Raw genomic sequence first — 18,286 nt, 5'->3', positions numbered from 1 at the left:
TTTGTATTTTTAGAAGAGACAGGGTTTTACCATGTTGGCCAGGCTGATCTTGAACTCCTGATCTCAAGTGATTGACCCACCTCGGCCTCCCAAAGTGCTGGGATTACAGGCACGAGCCACTGTGCCTGGCCTGGTCTGGGATTTTTTGTGCAAGACCTCAAAAGCACAGGCAACCAAAGCAAAAACAGACAAGTGGAATTGCATCAAGCTAAAAGCTTCTGCACAGCAAAATAAAGTGAGGAGACGACCTACAGAATGGGAGAAGATATTTGCATACCACCCATCTGACAAAGGATCAACAATCAGAATATATAATGAGTTCAAACAACTCAATGGCAAAAACCCCAAAAATCAGATCTAAAAATGGGTAAAACATCTGAAAAGACATTTCTCAAAAGAAGACATACAAATGGCCAACAGGTATATGAAATACCAGACCTGAAATATAGGAAAGCACATCTATGAAAATAATTGGGGAGAAGCATTTCAAGAGAGGAATGCTAAGGATGTATATAGATAGGAGGTAAAGAAGAGAGAGATATATGGATTTCTGTTGCTTTTTTAAAATGGGTTTATAGGGTTTTATAAATGTTTTAACTAAATATATTATAAGCGTCTTTTCATGTCATTAAACATTTCCAAGTTTGTTTGTCATCTATAAACAATGATGAATTGAACACCTTGTTTGCAAAGATATCCACATCCACTAGAATGGTTATACTAAAAAAGACATTACAAAGGATTGCTGATGATATAGAGCAACTGGAACACCTGTGCGCTGGTGATGAATGTACACATTAATACAACTACTCTGAAAAACTCCTTGGCAGTATCTACCACAGCTGAGCATACACCTACTCTGTGATTCAACAGTTCTACTCCTGGGTATATACTCAACAGAGGTACGTAAATATGTCCATCAAAAGACATGTACAAAAATATTAACAGTTGCACTGTTTGTAGTTACAAAAAACAAAACAGAAACAACCCAAATATCCATCAACAGTAGAATAATGGTGGAACAGCCATAGAATGAAATCTGCATGGCAATTTAAAGTAAACAATGACTTCTCTTCAGCCAGCCCCCTGGGTCCTTAATCTGGCAGCCTGTTTTGGGGTGCATTCTTGAGCCCCCAGTTCTCTGTCCCCTAGCACTAGACTAAGCTTGTTTTTCCTTCTGGGGAGCCCACTCCAACTGCACAGACATTCTGGGCCTGATAGGTAGATGCTGGCCAGAAGGCAGGCCTGTGCCTGGTTTTGCATCTGTTCCCCTGAGGGCCACCGGCCTCCTGGAGCTTCACTGGGGCTTTGGCTCCCATCTGCCTCACAGTCAGAGTCAAGGCTGACAGAGGACTCAGGAGAAACCCTGCTCTGAAGACCAGAGACAGAAGGGACGGAAACAGGAGTGCCTCCTGCTGTGCCAGGCCTGTGGGCAGTGCAGGTGGGTCCCTGAAGGTCAGCACTCTTGGGTGTTCAGGGACCCTCTGACACTGTGCCTTCGTTTTCCAGCCCACAGCCTGGGTCTCAGGGATCTTGAGGGGTAGAACATGTGTGGTTGGGGCTTAGGAATAAACATGATCTAAAAAAAAAAAAAAAAAAAGTCTCACCCAACATGGATGAGTCTCAAAAACATAACGTTGAGCAAAATAACCAGCCACAAAAAAAGTGGATTCTGTATTACTCCGTATGCATAAAGTTCAATAGTAGATAAACCACACCTATGATGCTAAAGGTGAGGACCAGTGGAGGGACAGAGGAAGGCTTCTGCAGGAAAGGTAATGTTCGGAGTCTTGGTCCAGGTGCTGATGACATGGCTGTGTCACTTTGTGACGGCTCCATGGCTGTGTCACAGTTCATGGAGCTGAACACTTACGAGTTTGTACTTCTTTGTGTTATGTTAAACTTCAATAAGAAGTTTTAAAATATTCATGACTATTTCATAAATACTCCTAAGTATGTATTTTCTCTGTTAAAAAATTCTAAGTTTTTAGCAAATAGCACTGTTGTGGGTTGAATTATGTCCCTCCCAACAAGAGATGTCAAAGCGCTACTCCCCATTATCTGCAAATATGACCTTATTTGGGAACATGACCTTTGAAAATATAATCAAGTTAAATAAGGTCATATGGCATTGGAATGGGCCCTAAATCCAATGACTGGTGTCCTTATGCAGAGAGTTAGGTTTGGAGACAAACAGGGAAGAAGGCCATAGGGCACAGAGGGAGAGGGGTTAGGGCAGCAGTGCCCAACCTTTTTGGCACCAAGGACCAGTTTCACGGCAGACAATTTTCCCATGGGCCAGAAATAAATAAAAAAATATTAAAAATTAAAAAAAAAAAACAACTGTATACCAACAAATTTGAAAACCTAGAAAAAATGGATAAATTCCTGGACATGCATACAACCTACCAAGATCGAACCATGAAGAAATAGAACATCTCAGCACTTTGGGAGGCCAAGGTGGGCCAATCACTTGAGGTCAGGAGTTTGAGACCAGTCTGATCATCATGGTGAAACCTCGTCTCTACTAAAAAAATAGAAAAATTAGCTGGTTGTGGTAGTGGACGCCTGCAATCCCAGCTAATCAAGAGGCTGAGGCAGCAGAATCACTTGAATCTGGGAGGTGGAGGTTGCAGTGAGCCAAGATTGTGCCACTGTACTCTGGACTGGGCTATAGAGTGAGATTGTGTCAAAAAGAAAGAAAGAAGGAAAGAAGAAAGAAATAGAGAGAGAGAGAGAGAGAGACAAAGAAAAGAAAGAGAGAGAGAAGGAAGGAAAGAGAGAGAGAAAGAAAGAAAGAAAGAAAGAAAGAAAGAAAGAAAGAAAGAAAGAAAGAAGAAAGAAAGAAAGAAGAAAGAAAGAAAGAAAGAAAGAAAGAAAGAAAGAAAGAAAGAAAGAAAGAAGAAGGAAAGAAAGAAAGAAAGAAAGGAAGAAAGAAAGGAAGAAAGAAAGAAGAAAGAAAGAAAAGAAAGGAAAAGAAAGGAAAGGAAAGAAGAGAAATAGCAGACGGTTTTCCGATGGGCCAGAAATAATGTATATTAAAATAATTATGCAACTCACCAAATGTAGAAGCAGTGGGAGCCCTGAGGTTGTTTCTTTTCTGCAACTAGATGGTCCCATCTGGGGACAATGGGAGGCAGTGACAGATCATCAGGCATTTGATTCTCATAATAAGCACACAGCACACAACCTAGATTCCTCACATGTGTAGTTCACAATAGGATTCAAACTCCTATGAGAATCTGCTACTGCTGCTGATCTGACAGGAGGCAGAGCTCAGCTGATAATGCTCACTCACCAGTCACTCACCTCCTGCTGTGCGACCTGGTTCCTAGCAGGCCGTGGACCCTCTGTGGCCTGGAGGTTGGGGACCCCTGGGTTAGAGAGATGCGGCTACAAGCCAAGGATGCCGAGAATTGGCCACAGCCACCAGAAGCTGGGAGAATGGCGTGAAACAGATCATTCCTCAGCACCTCCAGAAGAAGCAAATTCTGACAGCACCTTGATTTCTGACTCCTGAACTCTGAGACAATAAATATTTGTTGTTTCAAGCCACTCAGTTTGTGGTAATTTGTTATGGCAGCCCTGAGAAACTGACATAAGTATCAAATTCAAGGAAGGATTACTTTTTAAGCCCCATTCAATTCAGCCTCTTGGTGGAAGGTAGAGAATGTTCCCAAGTGGCGCTTATAATTTAATCATTTTGATGATCCACTTGTTTTCAGCCAAGCCCAAGTCATGTCTGTGACTTTCCACTGCAAATGACTCAGTCAGTCAGCTTGCTCTGAGCTAATAAGTCATGTACAGAACCTGGAGGCAGAAAAGGGAGGGGAGATGAGGAGGAAGAAAAGGTGAGCAGAGGGAAGAAATGTGGCACAACCTTCAGATGCCATCGGTCTATTAGTGTTTTGCATAGATATTACTCCTTTCTTGCTTAAATCCTTTCTTACTGCATAAATAACTCAGGTTTACTTTGTAAAAATTAGAAAATGCAAGAAAGCAGATAAAATAAATAAAAACAACTCATAATCCACATCCAAAGACAACCACCATTCATATTCATATTTTGGCGTTTTGCTGCCATTTTTCTTTGTGCACGCACGCGCATGCGCGCGCGCGCGCACACACACACACACACACACACACACACACACACACACCTTTTTTTTACAAGAAAAGCATCATCCCTTCCTAATTGCCTACACGTCTATCTCTTCCTCTTTCTTAATAAATACAGATTTTTAAGTACGCTCCTGAGACCCATTCTCCTGCCCACACAATTTCTGCTTTTGTTTTTCATCTAACAGACCTCGCCCTGGGCCTCTTCCTGTGGTCAACCTATTCTTTTACACAAGGACTCAATTCTCTCTCCAGCCCGGAGCTCAGATGGGAAGGTCTGGATTGCCACACAAACAGTATGGGGGAAAAGGATGTTTTCCAAAGACTTCTTTAGTAGGGTTGCTGCCTTTCTAACAAACGTCAGATTTGCTTTCTCTTTTCTGCCTCAGAGTTGAGAGTTGAGTTAATTAGACTCCTCCGTTTAAGACATGATGATCCTGAACATTCGTGCAAACAACTTCTTGTTTTCATATGCTCTTTTTACATTCCAAGTTCTCACTCCCTCTCCACTCCCCACTATTAACGTTTATCCTAATATGGTTGACTTATGTCCTGCAATATTGTGCTGGACGCCTTCCATTGCACCTCTAGATGGGCTGTCTGTTTATCTCAGCCCAGGTCTGGTCCTTGGAGCCTCATCTGCAGGGCGTGCATCAATGGGCTTGTTAGCTCTTTGCCTTCTGACTGGGTTTGGGCAATGGGAAGCACTGATAAGAGATCCAGAAGGTGGCAGGAAAGGGAAGCTGGAGTCTTTATACCCCTCCCTCCCTCCCTGCCGGGGAGCAAGGTCCTTCCCTGGGGGCAGCTGATGGCTGCATCCCCACAGCTCCTGTGACCTTTCCAGGTGGCTCTCTCAATGAAGTTGGCCTTTCCAGTCTAGGACATGGTTAGGTCCCATGGCTGTTCCTAGCTCCAGGGCACCTCACTGTCATCCGGTACTTTTCCTAACCCTGTGCACACCTCTGTTAATAGTCCTTTCACTAATTCTCCAACTATGCAATGTGTATGTCCATCTTTTTCCTGCCTGAACCATGACGGATACAAATACCTATGTGCAGTAATGCAGACCACAGAAACAGCGCTACGGGAAATGAAAAGGAAACAGGAAACTGGAGGACAGTAATATTCTATTCTTTAAATGCATGCATACACACACACACACACACACACATGACAAAATATTCTATATCTTACAAGGGTACTGACATGGTTTGGCTATGTCTACACCCAAATTTCATCTTGAATTGTAGCTCCCATGATATCTATGTGTTGTGGGAGGGACCTGGTGGGAGGTAATTGAATCATGGGGGTGTTCTTTCCCATGCTGTTCTCGGGATAGTAAGTCTCAGGAGACCTGGTGGTTTTATAAAGGGACATTTCCCTGCACACACCCTCTTGCCTGCCACCATGTAAAGCATGTCTTGCTTTCCCTTTGCCTTCCGTCATGACTGTGAGGCCCCCCAGTCATGTGGAACTGTGAGTCCATTAAACCTCTTTCCTTTATAAATTACCCCGTGTCAGATATATCTTTATTTGTGGTGTGAGAACAGACTAATTCGGGAACATACATATAGTCATGTGTTGCTTAACAATGAGGATCTGTTTTAACAAATGCATCATTAGGCAATTTTATCCTTGTATGAACATCATAGTGTGTACTTACACGAACCTAGATACTCTAGCCCACTCTAAACCTAGGCTATATACTCTAGCCTATTGGTCCCAGGCTACAAATCTGTACAGCACTTCACTGTACTGAATATCATAGACAATTGTAAAAAATGGCACACCTACATTGGGCACTTAAGGTGAATGGAGCCTGCAGGACTGGAAGCTGCTCTGGGTGATTCAGCAAGTGAGTGGTGAGTGAATGTGAAGGTCATTACTGTCTGCTACTGTAGACTTTTTGACTCTTGTATTAACACTTAGCTTAAAACCCAAACATATTGAACAGCTGTACAAAAATATTTCCTTTCTTTATATTTTTGTTTTATAAGCTTTTCCCTACTTCTAAAAATGGTTTTACTTTTTAAAACAAAAAACTAAAAGACAAACACATGTTAGCCTAGACCTATAGGGGCTCAGAACCATCTTTTTCGCTGTCTTCCGCCCCCACAACTTGTCCCACTGGAAGAGCTTCATGGGCAATAACATGCATGGAGCTGTCGTCTCCTATAATAACAACACCTTCTGGATGCCTCCTGAAGGACCTGCCTGAAGATGTTTTACCATTACCTTTTTTGTATAAGTAGAAAGAGTGCTCTCTAAAATAACAATAATAAGTATAGTAAATACATGAACTGGTAACATAATTGTTTGCTATCATTATCAAGTACTCTGTACTGTACATGATTGTATTGCTCTATTTTGTACCATTGTTTATACAGCATCACCACGCACAAGTAATGTCTTGCACTGTATACTGTGGCTCCAACATCACTAGGTCGACTTTCTCAGCTCCGTCGTAATTTCGTGGGACCACCGTGGCCCATGGGTCCGTTGCTGACCCAGGACGTCGTTTTTCAGAGCGCGACAGTACCTCCAGGTTGCTGCTTCTGACTGCGGCACAGCACTGCACACTGTGACCCTTCCTGCTGCTTCTCCAGCCCCTGGTGAAAAACTGCCTCCAACATCCTGCTGTCACCTGCAATAACACAGTAAGTCGAAATTTTTATACCTTTTTTGGGGGAGGGATGGAGTTTCACTCTTGTTGCCCAGGCTGGAGTACAATGGCGAGATCTCAGCTCACCACAATGTCTGCCTCCCGGGTTCAAGTGATTCTCCTGCCTCAGCCTCCCAAGTAGCTGGGATTACAGGCATGCGCCACCACGCCTGGCTAATTTTTAGTAGAGACAGTGTTTCTCCATGTTGGTCAGGATGGTCTCAAACTCCTGATCTCAGGTAATCCGCCCACCTCAGCCTCCCAAAGTGCTGGGATTACAGACGTGAGCCACTGCACCTGGCAATTTTTATCCTTTTTAACTAAGGTTTTTAGTTCTTCTTCAGGTCTCAGTTCTGAATTTATGCCAAATACAGTAAGTTTATGAATAAACCATGTTGCACGGGCATACCTCAAGTTCATGTTCCTCTAAATAATGCGACCCCAAAAATCATAAAAAAGATTCATTTAAAATGTGTCTCTCCTAACTTTTCTACTACAATCATAAATTGTGTAATAAAATAAATGACAAGAATCACATTGGCTACCATTTAGAGAGCACTTCACATATGCTGAGTTCTCTCCTAAGCCAGGTACAAGCTGTAGTTCATTCAACAGAACCTAGAGCCAGCTTGGATTGGCTTGCAAGAGCTGATTATTAAATTTCCAAGAACTTTGCAAGCCAGTCACTAAACACAGCAGTTATTAAAAATCAAGTTATATAAACTCACAATTAAATACATTACAGTATAAACAAATATAATAGAAACTCATCAGTTCCTAATTATTTTACTACCATTCACTATCATCCAGGCTCAGGTAATATCTACCATATCTGCATGATGCAAGGAAGACAGAATGGTTCACAACTCTTAATTCCACGTGCAATAATGTTACATTGGTTTCTTCAAATCAGCCTTAGTGGGAGTATTTACACCACAGAAATCAGCAAATGCTATGAATCAGGAGTCCTCCGTCCCCAGACCTGGTTGCTAAACATTGACCAGACCATCACTGTGCTCAATCCTCACAACAGCCCTATGAGACGGGTGCTTTATTATTTTACAGATGAAAAAGTGAGGCCTCTGGAATTGGGCATCTAAGTAAAGATGCCCAAAGTGTAGTTGGGTGTATTAGTTTGATAAGGATTATGAAAAGAATTTTAAAATGATCATTGGATTTGATAATTATGCAGTTATTAGTGGCTTCAGGGAATTGGTGGGGGCAAAGAAGCCAGATTACAGTAGGTTCAGAGTGAACAGAAGCAAAGGAGCACACACAGCAAATATGGACTAACATTCGGGACACGTGGGTTACTCAGGAGAGATAGAAGATAACTAGGGAGTTCACATAGGATAAAGTTTCCCCCCTTTCTTTATTGATACAAAACACATCAAATCAACCATTTTAAAGTGTTCAATTCAGTGGCATTTAGTGCCTTCACAGGGTTATGCAAACACCACCGCTTTCCATCACCTCCCACCCAGGTAACCTCCACACCCATTAAGCAGTCAGTCTCCATCTTCCCCTCCCCCCAGTTGCTGGCAACCAGCAATTTTCTTTCCGTTTCTATGGATTAACATATCTCAGCATCTAAGACAGGACCTGGCACATAGATCCTCAGTAAAAATTTGTTGCGCTAAACAGACACTGCCTATAAGTCACTTCCACGTCCTTGAGGATCACCCTAGCCCAACCTCTGCAACTTACAAATTCAGGAGGTGGTTGTTCCTGTGGCCTCATCCCTTTCAGGCAAGGACCGTGGGTTACACATTTTGCATTCTCCACAGCAAATGGCGCAGTGCCTTGTCAATACTAGGTACCCAATAAGTATTACTGAAGGCTCTGGGAATTATTTTGCATCTCTCCAAATCATATTTTTTTTTCAGGTGAGTTTTATATTTAATCACTTTTTCTTTTGATTTTAAAATTAAAACACACTCATTGTAGAAAATTTATTTTAAAACATTGAGACGTCTGAAGAAGGTCAAAATCACTTATAATCCCTCAACCCACATAAAGGTTGCTATGGATTTCCTCGTTGCCATTTTCCAAATGCAGGGTCTTGGGGAATTTAAAAGGGGATTGCAGGTGTGCATATGGGTATTTAAATCCCACTACTCCATGGTTCCCCTGCTAGTTAATTAACTATTAGCACTACTGCTTTGGCTAGAGCTCACATTTTTACAAACAGTGGAGATTAGCAGGGAAGCTCCTTTGAGTTCTGAAAATTAACTCTTCTATCACCTCCATGTTCTCATATTAACAGGAAAGCAAGCAGAGAGCCTCATAGATGCACCAGAGAGTCTACATCAAAAAACAAACAGCTGAGAACCTACCATAAAAAACTTCCAGCAAAAGGAATATGTATCTTGCTTCTTGGAAAAGGAAGTTTACTTTTCTGGGGCAGGGCTTAAGGAAGTGTCCCAGCAAGGTACTTACTGATGGTTGAGCTCAGGTCAACACTGCTAGGAAGTGTCCTGGGAGTGGTGGGAAAGAACATCAGCTTAGGGTGGGCAGCACTGAGGGAGTTGCCTTAGAGAGGACATAGAAGGGGCAGAGTCAGCACCATAAATACAAGAAGTTTACTTTTGGTACAAATGACAATTCCTATTTATTGAAAGCCTGATGCAGAACATACTGAAATTAGAGCAGGTTTCTAAAGGATACTGACCACCACCTTCTTGTGGTTCCCACTCAGTTCCAAACCATTTAAAATAATAGAGGAGGCGGGCAGGTGGAGAACAAAATGTCAGAGACAGTATTGGAGAGCTGAGCTTAGGTTTACAGGCTTCTGCTGACCAGAATCAGCCTGACTCATACCTGGTCCAGGGCAGTGATGGAAAAATGCTGGCCTCCCCCCGTACTGTGCCTTCGCAGAAATATATAATGTATGGAAGAATAGGGCAGAATGTGTGCTTCTGGTGGTGGCTGAATTCCAAAGGAGAAGTAGATGCGGGTGGGTATACATATGCCCATTTCCTACTCCCAAATTTGCCAAGGAGGTAATTCCTTCTTGCGGAATGCTGAACACAGGACCAGAAAGAAGCCAGGAGTGTTGCATCCATTGATGTCCCTCCACATGGAAACACACAGCAAGGGGAAAGGAGGCTCCACATAAGAGGTACTGTACTAGGCGTGTTAAGTGTTGTATCTCTAAAATACTTCAGAACAACCTGTAAAGAGGACATTCATAGTTCCACTTCAAGATAAAGAAACTAACAAGATCCTGTCATTTGCAACAACATGGATGGAACTGGAAGTTATTAAGTGAGATAAGCCAAGCACAGAAAGACAAACTTCACATGTTCTCACTTGTTTGTCGGAGCTAAAAATTAAAACATAGTAAACATATTTAACAAAAAAACTTAATTAAAGGAATTTGGAATAGGGAGTGGATGTTCTGATGAAAGTGATCCAGCAGGCAGGGGTGTGATTTAAGCTGGATTTAAAAAAAGAAATCGTGTTCCAATGGACAGTATGCTTTTTGCTTCTCATTATTCTGGTTTGGCGGGGCTTAAGAACCAATCCAGACATCCCTTGCTCTTTTATCATGTGTTAATTCTGGGGTATTGATTTAAGTTTTGGTTTCACCATCAATTATCTGGGGCAGGTTTCTTACCCTTTGTAAGCTTTGGTGCCTTCATCTGTAAAATGTGACTGTGGTAAAGAATAAATTAGATGGCGTCTATGAAAGTGCTTGGCTCACAGCCTGTCGTTTTTTTCCCCCTTTCCTCTCTTGATTTTGAGTCGTTTTCATTGCTGCTTTTAGAGAAGCTGCTGCATGTTCATTTCTGAAGGCCTCTCTGACTTTGATGCTGCCTGACCTTGACGTGGCAGCCGATGGACAGCCGCCCCAGGCCTCTTGTTTAAAGCCTTATCTCCAGTCCTTGTACAAACATGATCTCACCTCTCCCAAGGGCAGAGACAGATGTTGTCCTGATCTGATTCTTCCATGGATGCCTGCTGCTCTGCACAGAGCAGCACATTTCTGTTTCAAAAAGGAGAACTGGTGACAGTATGGAGCTGAGTTCCCTGAAGGGGAGAGTCCTGGGTTCCCTCAAGTCCCCAGACAGGGCCATTTAGGTTCTCTAGCCCCTGGGTTGGGGGACGAGGCATCTGCCATCAGAACCAGGAGTGGTGTGTGTGGAGGTTTTGTCCTGGTATATGGGGTTTTATGTTGATCCCAGAAGATGTTGGACAGGCTTGGACTTACCCAGGTTTCTGAATGGCTCCGTGATCTCTCAAAATGGCTTCCAGAATCAATTTCACTTTGTAAGATGGTTTGCCTTTTATACATAGGGATAGCTCCTCCTTTCCCTCCCATGTCTAATTTCTCCAGGCTGTACTCACCTTGACAGCATGGACTATGTTTGTTTCATTTTTATAACTCTTGCTTATCGTGTGCTCACTCCCCGTTACCACCCCTTATGCATACAGTAACTAGCATTTCCTCAATACAGAAAAGGCGATCATTGAATATGTGATGAATGAATGAAGCTCTAGTAAACTTAGACAGTCTGATATGCTGAACTCAAGGAGTTTGGTGACTGCAGAAGGCAGAATGGGAGTCAGGAGGTTGTGTTTCCTAGCCCAGCTCTGCCAGAATATAATACTAAATAATGATAGTAGCAAAGTAATAACGCCTAACATTTATTCATCACCTTCTACATTCCAGGTATATATAAAGGTCTTTACATTCATTTGTTACTTATTCAATCCTTACAACAACCCTTAAACTAATTATCATTATTCCATTTTATAGATGAAGAATCTGATGCTTAGAGAACTGATTTACCTGCCCAGGCTCCCCCCAGCTAATAATGAGTGAAGCTGAGGTTGGACCCATTTGTCTATGCAGGTGCACCAGCTTTTTACCAGTGTGCTATCTTTCTATGCCTCCTTGCCTATTGGATAACTTTGGCCAAGCCCCGTCCCTCTTTGGCTTCACTGTCCTCACCTGCGAAACGGAGACAGCGAACAAAGGGATGACTAAAGTCCCTGTTAGAACTCTCTTTCCGCGAGATTCGTGGCAATACCAAATAGCAATCCCTCCTGTTCGCACAGCCTTTTACAGTTCATGCAGCCCTTACTCATCCTTCTCATTAGGCAAATTACCTTGGAAACAGGATTTGCCTAAATGGCTAGAGCAGCTCCCGTGAGTTACTGTTCTAGGGAAGTCTCAGCAGGAAGGGGTGGTTCCTGTAACAGGCCTCCCCGTGCTCACCCTGAGGCTCTAGGAGGTACTGCCTGTCCTTCCACCTCAGGTTGCCTTCGCAGAGGCCGAGCAGGGTTTTAATTTAGAGTGGTTAGACCAGTGAAGCCACTTCCTTGCACAATCCAGGCAAGGTGGGACCAGGGACTGGGCAGTGTAGGCCTCTAGGAAACACCCGGACAGAAATGATATAACCAGTTCTTTGAGACTGAACTCATTCAGACCTGTGGGCTGCAGGAAGGGGACTTGAGTCATCACTTCCGTAATAGTTCACTCACTCATTCATTCATTCATTCGTTCATTCATTTAACAAGTAGGTATGGCAACATCCATAATGGGACCTCACTGTGCTAGGTACTTAGAATGAAAGATGGTGCCTTCTTCTTTTAAAGAGCTCATAGTTGGAGCAGGGATGGAGAGCCAGATGCATAAACAGATAAATCCAATACCATGCAGTAGTCCTTTGCTATGGGGCCCTCGAACATTGCATAACTTGTCTTTCTGAGCCTCAATATCTGCATCAACCAAATGGGGTTGATAATATCCCATCTTTTGCCCCATCTTCTGCCCCATCTTCTGTAGCTTTCCCTCCTGGGAACCACTCCCTGTTTCCCAGGAAAGACTTCAGCTCCTATTCCTTTACCTCACTGTCCCTACTGTTTCCTCTGCCCCAAATGCCCATCCCTTATGCACATCTCAAAAACGCCCACCACTAGCACGGTGGCTAATGCCTATAATCCCAGCACTTTGGGAGGCCGAGGCTGGTGGATTGTCTGACGTCAGGAGTTCAAGACCAGCCTGGCCAACATGGTGAAACCCTGTTTCTACTAAAAATAGAAAAATTAGCTGGGCATGGTGGAACATACCTGTAGTCCCAGCTACTTAGGAGGCTGAGACAGGAGAATCGCTTGAACCTGGCAGGTGGAGGTTGCAGTGAGCCAAGACTGTGTCACAGCACTCCAGCCTGGGTGATGCAGTGAGGCTTGGTCTCAAGAAAAAAAAAAATACTCACTCAACCTCAGCACCTAGCATAGTCCCGGGCACATGGTGAGGATGAGAAAATATTTGCTGAATGAATAAATCTCACAAGATCAAGCTCTCCCTCTGCCTCTTTACCTCCTTCTCTTAGCCTTACATGACTTCCCCAGCAGAACAATTATCTGTTTGTCTCCCCATTAAATTGCAAACTCCTCATGTGCAGACACTGGGGATGACACAGAACATCAGTGTTTAGTAAACAGTAGGGAAAGTGAAAAACAAGTTGGTCAGGGAAGGTATTATTAGCTTTGCTTTAATAATGGCTCTTAGGTTCTGAAAAACCCCAGAAGACTTTGCAAATCATTCTGAAGGTTAAGCTTGCCCAACCACACAGGGCCCGAGGCAGCCTCATTTCTTGACCTGAATCTGAGCTGTCAGACCACGGATCTCGGAGGTAGTTTTTAAAGTACCGATTTCACAAATTCTAAGTGCACATGTTTCAAAATCTCAGAAATTGAGATGCACTGTTCTTTCTTTAATGGCACATAAAATAATGGTGATATGTCTTATAACCAATGTGTCCTTTGATTTGATGAAATACATGATTAGCCATCATTGGAAAAAGAAGAAACACAAGTGCTCAAGTTCACTCTAAGGAATAATCAAACTACGGATTAGAACCACAAAGGGGAGACCATGCCCTTCATTGCATTTGGCAAAGATGAAAGATGATAAATCAATACAATTGGAGGTAAGGGAATTGAAAATAGATAATCTCATAAAAAACTGGTGAGGCAATGCATGGGGATGAACTTTTGGAATGGAAATTTGAAAATTTTTTACTCATGTCAAAAGCCTTAAAAATATGTTAGCCCTTTGACCTAGGTATTCCATATTCTAGGAATTTATCCTAAGGACATGCTCATAACCGTACTCAGAGATTTATCTTTAAGCATAACCTCAGAAGCCTTGTTAATAGTGAGAAAAGCCCAGGTGTAGTGGCTCATACCTGTAATCTCAACACCATGGGAGGCTGAGGCGGGAGGTTCACTTGAACCCAGGAGTTTGAGACCAACCTGGGCAACATAGGGAGACCCTGTCTCTACAAAAATAATTTTTAAAATATTAGCTGGGCACGGTGGTATATGTCTGTGGTCCCAGCTATTGGGAGGCTGAGGTGAGAGGGTCACCTGAGCCCAGGAGATCAAGGCTGCTGTGGGCTGCGATCTCTACTGCTCTCCAGCCTGGGTGACAGAGCAAGACCATGTCTCAAAAAAAAAAAAACAAAAAAAACAAAAAAAAGTGAGAAAACGGGGGGAAAAAACCTATATCTAGCAACTATTGATTAGATAAATAAGGTCAATTCTATAAAATTGAATAATACAAATAATGATAGGTAGTATTAATTTTTTTGTGTGTGTGACAGGGTATTGCTCTGTTGCCCAGGCTGGAGTACAGTGGTACAATCTCAGCTCACAGCAACCTCCACTTCCCAGCTCAAGCAATTCTCTTGCCTCAGCCTCCTGAGTAGCTGGAACCACAGGCATGGCTCATTTTGTATTTTTAGTAGAGACTGGGTTTCACCATGTTGCCCAGGCTTGTCTCCAATTCCTGAGCTCAAAGTGATCCGCCCACCTCGGCCTCCCAAGGTGCTAGGATTGCAAGCATGAGCCACCGCGCCCAGAATTACCATTAATAATTATGGAGAATTATAAACCATGTGTATGTGTGTGTGTGTGTACAGAGAAAAGCCATGGGCAATACTTTGCTTTACTAACAAAACTTTGGCATCATTCTAATTCCAGTTTTGTTTGAAAAGCATTTCTGGATTGAGTACCACCATGGTGTAAACAAGGATCACCTGAGGTTAATACAATTACAGATGTTCTTTTTGTCATATCTGAGTTTTTTAAAAAATAGGTAACTCCAGACAGGGCACGATGGCTCACTCCTGTAATCCCAACACTTTGGGAGGCTGAGGCAGGCAAATCACCTGAGGTCAGGAGCTTGAGACCAGCCTGGCCAACATGGTGAAACCCTGTTTCTACTAAAAATACAAAATAATTAAAAAAAAATTAGCCAGGTGTGGTGGCATGCACCTGTAACCCTAGCTACTTGGGAGGCTGAGGCAGGAGAATAGTTTGAACCTGGGAGGCAGAGATTCCAGTGAGCCGAGATCGTACCACTGCACTCTAGCCTAGACAACAGAGCAAGACTTCGTCTCGGAAAAAAAAAAAAAAAATAGGTAACTCCAATTTTGTTTTTGTTTTATAGAATGTTTTATTTATTTATTTATTTATTTATTTATTTTTATTTTGACGGAGTTTCGCTCTTGTTACCCAGCCTGGAGTGCAATGGTACGATCTCGGCTCACCGCAACCTCCGCCTCCTGGGTTCAGGCAATTCTCCTGCCTCAGCCTCCTGAGTAGCTGGGATTACAGGCACGCACCACCATGCCCAGCTAATTTTTTGTATCTTTAGTAGAGACGGGGTTTCACCATGTTGACCAGGATGGTCTCGATCTCTTGACCTCGTGATCCACCCGCCTCTGCTTCCCAAAGTGCTGGGATTACAGGCTTGAGCCACCGCGCCCGGCCCAGAATGTTTTATTTTGAAATAATTTCTAACCTACTGAAAAGTTTCAAGAATAGTACAATACGGCAAAAACTCTGTATCCTCTTCCTCTAGACCCACCAGTTGTTAACACACTGTTTTATTTGTTATTTCTGTCTAGTACGGGCTCTATGTTCTACATTTATGCTTGCATAATTCTTTTTTTTTTTGAGACGGAGTCTCCCTTTGTCATCCAGGCTAGAGTGCAATGGCCCGATCTTGGCTCACTCCAAACTCCGCCTCCTGGGTTCAAATGATTCTCCTGCCTCAGCTTCCTGAGTAGCTGGGATTACAGGTGCCCACCGCCACACCCAGCTAATTTTTGTGTTTTTTAGTAGAGACAGGGCTTCACCATGTTGGCCAGACTGGTGTCGAACTGCTGACCTGGTGATCTGGCCGCCTGGGCCTCCCAAAGTGCTGAGATTACTGGAGTGAGTCATTACGCCCAGCTGCCTAATTCATTTTTTATGAATCGTTTGAGAGTAGGTGACAAAATATCATGCCTTCTATCCCTTAATATTTCAACATACGTTTCTTAAGAACAAAAATACTCCCTTACATAACTACAGAACCATTAGCAAATTCCAGAAATATAATATTGATACAAAGCCGCTCGCAGCTCTCGGGGGATCGAGGAGCGAGGCCTGCAGGCCGGATCCGGAGCGGTCAGGAGCCGGCAGCAGCAGCGGGGCGGGCCGGGACGAGGCGGTCGACGCTCCAGAAAACAGGCGCTCGCGCCGCTGCGCGGGGAGCGATGAAGATGGTTGTGCCCTGAATACGGTTCTACTCCAACAGCTGCTGCCTGTGCTGCCATGTCCACACTGGCACCATCCTGCTCGGCGTCTGGTACCTGATCATCAATGCCGTGGTACTGTTGATTTTACTGAGCGCCCTGGCGGATCTGAATCAGTATCAATTTTTAAGTTCTGAACTGGGTGGTGACTTTGAGTTCATGGATGATGCCAACATGTGCATTGCCACTGCGATTTCTCTTCTCGTGATTCCAATATGAAGTCTTTTGCAATTAAAAGGAGATTTGCCCACATCCAAAAATAATAATAATAAACAATAATATTGATACAATGCTTTTATCAAAGACACAGTCTATATTCCAACTTAATCAATTGTCCCCATTTGCCCTCTATAGGAATTTATTTTTTCCTTGTCCAGAATCCAGTTCAGGACAGCGCATCCCATTTAGTTGTCACCTCTTTTTGTCTTCTCAAACTGCAAGAGTCTTGGTTTTTCTTAGTCATTTATGACAACGACAGTTTTTAAGAATACAGGCCTATTATTTCATGGACAATATAGATTGTCTGACTCTTTCTCATAATTTCAATCACATTATGCATTTTTGTCTGAAATGTTACATAAATGATGTTGTATCCTTCTGAAAGTATCACATCTAGAGACACATGATGATGTCTTTTGGTCCCTTAGGGGTGATATTAACTCTTTTCATCTAGCTATCATTTGTGCTTTTTCCATAGTATGCCTTCTATTTCTCCTTATGTACCTCATAGATAATTTGAGGGAAGATACTTTGAGATCGTTGGTACTGTCCTTAGCTGGCATCCTGCTAGAATCAAGGCTGCCACAGCGGCTATCCTCACCTTACGGAGAGTGGCAAAGGGGAGGCTGCCTCCTCTCTGGGCCACTGCAGAAAGGTTGTAAATTCTGGACACTCTCTTTTTTTTCTTCTTATGGAAAACAACTCTTACGCTAAAGCCCACGTTTTCTGCCATGTAAGCCTTCCCTCCAGACTTCCCGGGCCCTCTCACCCCACAGCGCTTTGCTGGGCTCTTCACAGCACTGATCTCATCACTTTGCCATCAAGCGTCACCCTGCTCCTCTGTGAGCGCAGGAGGAGAGAGGTTGTGGCATATCATTCCTGTAGTCTCAGCACCAAGCACAATGTCTCACAGCACGTGGAGTTCAATAAACCCTGGAATGAATGACTAGATGAGGTAAGCTGGGGCAGTACAACTGAGGCTGACCGGGGCCAGCAGAGCCAGGACAGGATATTGCGATTCAGTGATTTGCTCTGAGATGAAGCTGAGTGTCTGACCTCCTAGTCCAAACCACCCTGAGCTAGCGGGGTGCAGTGGCTCACGCCTGTAATCCCAGCACTTTGAGAGGCTGAGGTGGGAGGATCACTTGAGTGCAGGAGTTTGAGATCAGTCTGGAAAACATGGTAAGATCACACTCCTTAAATTATCTATGACCATACCACCCTGAACGCGTCGGATCTCGTCTGATCTTGGAAGCTAAGCAGGGTCGGACCAGGTTAGTACCTAGATGGGAGACTGCCTGGGAATACCGGGTGCTGTACGCTAATATAAAAATATAAATTAAAAAAAAAAAGATTTAACCGAGCATGGTGGCACATGAGTTCGAGACTCTAGCTACTTTGAGAGTCTGAGGTGGGAGGATCACCTAAGCCTAGGGAGGTGAAGGCTGCAGTGAGCTCTTATCATGCAACTGCTGCACTCCAACTTAGGTAACAGAATGAGGCCCTGTTTCCAAATGAATAAATAAAAGCAAAATAGGGGCTGGACATGGTGGCTCATGCTTGTAATCTCAGCACTTTGGGAAGCTGAGGCAGGCTGATCACAAAGTGAGGAGTTTGAGACCAGCCTGACCAACACGGTGAAACCTCATCTCTAAAAAGTATAGACAAAAAAATTAGCTGAGCACAGTAG

General features: G+C 43.5%; 1 long non-coding RNA gene and 1 pseudogene across 1 annotated transcript in view; both read left to right on the top strand.

Annotated features, from left to right (window-relative positions):
- LOC108305989 overlaps positions 1-1,356 on the top strand; it is an 18,092-nt gene extending 16,736 nt beyond the window's left edge. Inside the window, exon 3 of the long non-coding RNA XR_001825969.1 lies at positions 1,083-1,356. This is a non-coding gene — a long non-coding RNA (uncharacterized LOC108305989). The remainder of the gene's footprint in view (positions 1-1,082) is intronic.
- Positions 1,357-17,800: 16,444 nt separating this feature from the next.
- LOC119471665 lies at positions 17,801-17,919 on the top strand (annotated as a pseudogene).
- Positions 17,920-18,286: the final 367 nt, after the last annotated feature.

Source organism: Cebus imitator, unplaced genomic scaffold, assembly GCF_001604975.1.
Source record: "Cebus imitator isolate Cc_AM_T3 unplaced genomic scaffold, Cebus_imitator-1.0 Scaffold68, whole genome shotgun sequence".
Lineage (NCBI taxonomy): Eukaryota > Metazoa > Chordata > Mammalia > Primates > Cebidae > Cebus > Cebus imitator.
The sequence above is the reverse complement of the archived record's forward strand: the minus strand, read 5'-3'. Positions and strand labels throughout refer to the sequence as shown.